The 5,573-nt window shown below is 50.4% G+C and overlaps 1 pseudogene; it reads right to left on the reverse strand.

The window, feature by feature from the left end:
* Positions 1-3,240: 3,240 nt before the first annotated feature.
* LOC142260779 (U2 spliceosomal RNA) lies at positions 3,241-3,441 on the reverse strand (annotated as a pseudogene).
* Positions 3,442-5,573: the final 2,132 nt, after the last annotated feature.

The following is a 5,573-nucleotide window of genomic DNA, read 5'->3' on the forward strand; positions in this document are numbered from 1 at the left end:
TTGTGAAAAGATGAACCACTTGGTCCTGGGCCTCCTCAAGACGTTACCACTGGAAGAGCGGAACCTGTGGCTGGAGAAGCTACCTGACCTGGTCGATATGTACAACAACATCCCTTCCAGCTCTACGAAATGCACTCCAGCATACCTGATGAGAGCTCGTCCCGGCCGGCTACCAGTGGATCTGGAAATGGGCTTGGAAGCTTCAGAAGCACTCCTGTCGACAGCTGAATGGGACACTCGGCGGAGGACACAGTACCGACAGGTCCAGGAGTATGTTGAAAAGAACTTGTGCCGGAGTCGGGGACAACAGGAGCAGTGCTTCAACAAGAAGGCGCCTGCCGGTTCCTTCCGACCTGGGGATGTAGTGCTGAAGCGGAAAAGAAGGGCCCACAAGCTGGATGATCAATGGGAAAAAACCCCGTATGTAGTCCAGCCCACAGGATGGGAGAATGGGAAGGCCTACCAGATCAGCCGTGACCAGGGGGGGACTTTGGCCACGGTTTCCCGAGACCACCTGAAGAAGTGCCCACCAGCATTGAGAGTAGCGGATGAGGCTCCAGTTCCCAGTCCAGTGGAGAAGGAAAAAGAGGTAATCCACACCATGATGGGTGATTTTCCAGCAGACTGGCCTACACAGAACGGTGCGGTGATCCTTCCAGTGATACTGTTCCCACAACCCGTGGATGAAGAAATGATGGAAACGGTTAACCGCGAGCCAGTGCCCAGGGATGTACCTGTACCCAGCTCCCCTACGCCTCCGCCTGCCCCACATGATAGCAGGGAGGAGGAACTGACTGTTCCCTCTGCCCCACTGCCTGTCACCACTGACACCGGACCCCGAAGGTCCACTCGCCCCAACCTAGGTAGACCCCCACTTAGGTACAGGGAAACTACTCTTTAAAAGGGGGGGGGCTTTATGTGTTGAGTGTACCAGTTTGAAAGTTTTAAATGATAAGTAAAGATGATCAACCAAAGAAGTTTACCTGATTGAACCGTGATTAAACCGGCCGTTGCCGGCAACTGTTGTCCCCGTAGGGACTGTGCAACCATTGCGTAAGGAACTGCTTACGGACAAGCCCGAGAACTTGCAGGGCAACCACAAACTTAGTGCAATGTAAATAAAAATGTTTGTTGGCTTGACACCGTTACCCGCCTCCGGAGAGGCTGATTTGGGAGGATGGGCCTGGAGGAAAGGGATGGCCTAGGCCCGCCACTACCGTAACCGGTGGCGATCCTCCGGGGGTTCAGGGGTCCCCTTGGACGTGGGCCCCCTGAAAGAGACAGAACCCGCTCGGGCAACTTGGTGCTGGACTGGGGTCAAGGGGTGCTGCCCGCTTCTTAGGGGCAGCATCAGGGCCAGGTTGTTTGGGTGGGAGAAGAGCGGAAGCTGTACCGTTGTAAAATGTTTATGATGCTTTTACATGTTTTACCGTTTTATTCTTTTTCAGTTGTGAAAATAAAACCGGTGATGGACGGGCAGCCCGCGGACGGTCTGCATTTTACTATAGGGGAATGTGGCGCCCTGGACAAGCCAGGTCGTCACAGGTACTACACCAACACACTCTACACTCCGGCTAGGCACACCGAAGCTAAACACAAATCCTAGTTGCCTTCCTCCAGGGGCTGATGTCCACACCAGGGGGTGGGCCAGGCGGTTGATCCCACCCACCGAGGAGTTCACAGTCCTGGAGGCGGGAAAAGGAGTCAGATTAGAGATCAGTTTTGGAGTTAGAGAAGTGAAGAGGAGAGGAGACTGACCGTGTCCGGGTGTGTGGCCCGGGCACTCAGCAAGGTTGGCAGACGGTGGTGACCTTCTGCAGGAGAGGCTGATTGGAGTGAACCGTACGGACCGGGGATGGGCGGTGGCCCGCCGGTACCAGATCGGGGAGTGAAGAGAAGCCAGCACCATCCGGCAGGGCCTACGGACCCCGACCAGGCTAGGAGTCGCCGTAAAACCGGTCAAATCCGTTAGCGACAGGAACCTCCAGGGTTTCCCAGCAGTCAAGACCCGATTGAAGGCAACAGCTCACACCGTAGAGGGAAGCACAGTCACCGCCAAGGCTACAGTTCCCAGGGCCAGAGCCTGCGGGCAAAAGGGGCTCCCTCAGCATCCATCCAAGCTGGGGAGCGGGTTACCGGTGGGAAGCCCGCTAGATTTTGGGGGAATAAAAGGGGTCCAACACCACATCCCCACAGGTGCACACCCACCCATCAAAGAGAGCTATAAGCCAATACCACCTTCACATTGCCAGTGTACCAAGGACATGTTGAGCAACATGAAGGCGGCTGGGGTTATCCGTGACAGTTGTAGCCTTTGGGCAGCTCTGTTGATCCTGTTAAAAAAGAAGGACGGCACCACTCCCCGTATTGAGGAATCGCTAGCTGCATTGAGAACTGCAAATTATTTTTCTACCCTTGATCTCACTAGTCACTATTGGCAAGTGTCCGTTGCTGAGGCAGACCGGGAGAAGACCGCCTTCGTCACCCCTATGGGTCTCTGCGAGTTCAAAAGCATGCCCTTCGAGCTGTGCAATGCGCCAGGAACCTTCCAGAGGCTGATGGAATGCTGCTTGGGACAAGATTTTAGGGTGTATAAAAAGGGAGATTAGATCCCGTGATCCCAACGTATTGTTACACCTCTATAAATCACTTGTAAGGCTACATCTGGAATATGGGAACCAGTTTTGGGCTCCACATTTTAAAAAGGACATTCAGAAGTTAGAGTCAGTTCAAAGGTGGGCAACTAGACTACTAAAAGGAATGGAAGGCCTCCCATTTGATGACAAGTTGAAAAAGTTATTAAGTGATTATTGGCTGCAATGGGGCTTTCTGGCTGGTGCCAGCCTCTCTTCTTAGCACACAGGAACCACAATCCCTACACCATGCTTCAATGGATTCTCTCATCCCAGCCCAGTAAAACTACATATTTTACACAGTCATAAGCAGCCAAAAGGGATCTATTCTATTCAATTGCAAATGATCTAGATAAGACTGAGAATAAGATACTGCACGGGACATAGCAGAGTTGGTCAAGTTGAGTGGAGATGAGTTTGCTATTTGGCACAGCTTTTTGCATCAATAAAGCAAGTAAAAGGTGTGAAAGATAAAAAAAAGGGTGAAAGTGTGAAAAGTGAATTGGCCAAATTGAGGTGCATATAAAGTTTTTGCTTTCTTTCAATTCACTAATGGGGCTCATTTGAATCAGGTGAATTGAGTTCTGCTTTTGGAAACTGGGTTAAGAAGGGGTGCACCGGTCCTGGAGGTACTGCAATACCAGGTCAATGCGTGGAGTGGACAGAGCAAGATTTTTTCCATCTCCTTGTTCTAAAAATCCATTTAATATATGGTCCCCAGAGAGGGGACGTATCAGATATTAAACTGATAAGAACAGATTTAATTTTTTTTTTTTTCTGTTTATCAGTAGGACTTCAAAATAACAAAGGTGATCGCCTCCCGTTGCCTGGGAACCGTCCAGGCACAAGAGGGCTATGTGTCACCAGAAGGCGCACACACTTCCTCAAGGCCGGCAGAAGTGCAATCCCAGGCATCTTCCAGTACCGACCAAGGTAGCGTCCTCCGAAACTACACTTGATCTTAGCCAAAAGGCCGAGAAGCTATAACCCGAATTGGTTACGGCCTTGAGTGGCACCCTGGCCTATACCGGACACATCTTAGGGAGAGGGAGACAAACCCACGCCTACAGAAGACATTTTGTCACCCAAGCCAACCCTTGAAAAGGCTGTTTTGCAGAGCAAAAACAAGAAGAATGGTGCTTTTTGCAGCCGCCGCCCACTGCAATGAATCTGAATAACTCCTCCTTTTGGACACAAGCACCTCCCCTCCCCCTTGCAGTCTTTCCAATTCATGATACAAAAAGACGGACGGACAGGACAGGACAGGACAGGCTGCCTGACTTTCCGTCACTGCCACCCTTTGCCATCCTTGCCCGTAGAAAGCCCTTTCATCATCCCCAAACCCTAATCTTTTCCCTTCCCTTCCCAGATGCGTCTCACTCCCTTTCATTAGGAAGTGAGCGCAGCCTTTTCTCCGTTCTGCACATGCGCGACGTTAAACACAAATGCGCAGGCGTGCGTTCCATTACCCTCACTGCATTCCACTCCCATACAGGAAGTGGGCGCAGCTATTACTACGGTCGCACATAAAAGAACCCAGGGCCACCACTGCACATAGCTGACTCCACCACAGGACACCCACTTCTACACCAACGCAGGTAAGACAGGATCGGCACCTCTATGCTCCCGTTACAATCAGGCTCAGTCACCATGTGATAACGCTCTCAACTCTTTAGTTGCAGGCTCCCCTTGCTTCACCTCCACTGGCTGTGCTGCCATTTCCTCTCCCACCTGGAAGGTATACTTTATTCCACTATTTTCCTGTTTCTCTCTTCCCCCTTTTCCCATAACCTACTTTTATCTGCATTTGTGGGGTATCTATATGCTATTTACATCATAGTTTTATTCATTAATATGGAAGGGAAGAGTGCCCATGAGAGTGTTGAACTGCGGAGAGCAAGAGATTAAGCTGCTCCGATTTGCCACCATTGATAAGCTGTTCTCAGTAGATACACATGCTATCCAAACAGCAGCATCCACCATTGCTTCAGCCCACCCATTCAGTGACAGCTCACCAAGTCAGCCAGAGGAGTGGTGTAAGGAATTACACGTAGGCACTGACTCCACACCTTCACATCACAAGAAGGGGGTCTACAGGCTAGTGCAAGAATACGAGCAAGTCTTCAGCAAACATCCGCTAGACTTTTGAAGAATAAAAGGGGTCAAACACTACATCCCCACAAGTGCACACCCACCCATCAAAGAGAGATATAAGCCAAAACTACCTGCACATTACCAGTGTACCAAGGACATGTTGAGCAACATGAAGGAGGCTGGGGTTATCCAAGACAGTTGTAGCCTCTGGGCAGCTCCGTTGGTCCTGTTAAAGAAGAAGGACAGCACCACTCCCCTGTATTGAGGAATAGCTAGCTGCATTGAGAACTGCAAATTATTTTTCTACCCTTGATCTCACTAGTCGCTATTGGCAAGTGTCCGTTGCTGAGGCAGACCGGGAGAAGACCGCCTTTGCCACCCCGATGGGTCTCTGCGAGTTCAAAAGCATGCCCTTCGAGCTGTGCAATTTGCCAGGAACCTTCCAGAGGCTGATGGAATGCTGCTTGGGACACCGAAACTTTGAAACGGTACTGCTATACCTTTATGATGTTATTGTTTATTCTAAAGCAAACAAGATTTTAGGGTGTATAAAAAGGGAGATTAGATCCGGTGATCCCAACGTATTGTTACCCCTCTATAAATCACTTGTAAGGCCACATCTGGAATATGGGGTAAAGTCCTGAGCAGGTTGATAACCATTGGTTTGAGCATGGTAGGGTGTAGTGCGCATCTTCCTGCATCGGTAAAAGCTGCAGAAGTCCTTGAAGATTTCCGCTTCAAAGGCTGTGCCTTGATCTGTGAGGACTCTCTCTGAGTAGCCATGAGGTCTGCATAAGTGTGCTTGGAAGACCTTCGCTGCAGTATGGGCCATTAGATCTTTGACTT

Source organism: Anomaloglossus baeobatrachus, unplaced genomic scaffold, assembly GCF_048569485.1.
Source record: "Anomaloglossus baeobatrachus isolate aAnoBae1 unplaced genomic scaffold, aAnoBae1.hap1 Scaffold_180, whole genome shotgun sequence".
NCBI lineage: Eukaryota > Metazoa > Chordata > Amphibia > Anura > Aromobatidae > Anomaloglossus > Anomaloglossus baeobatrachus.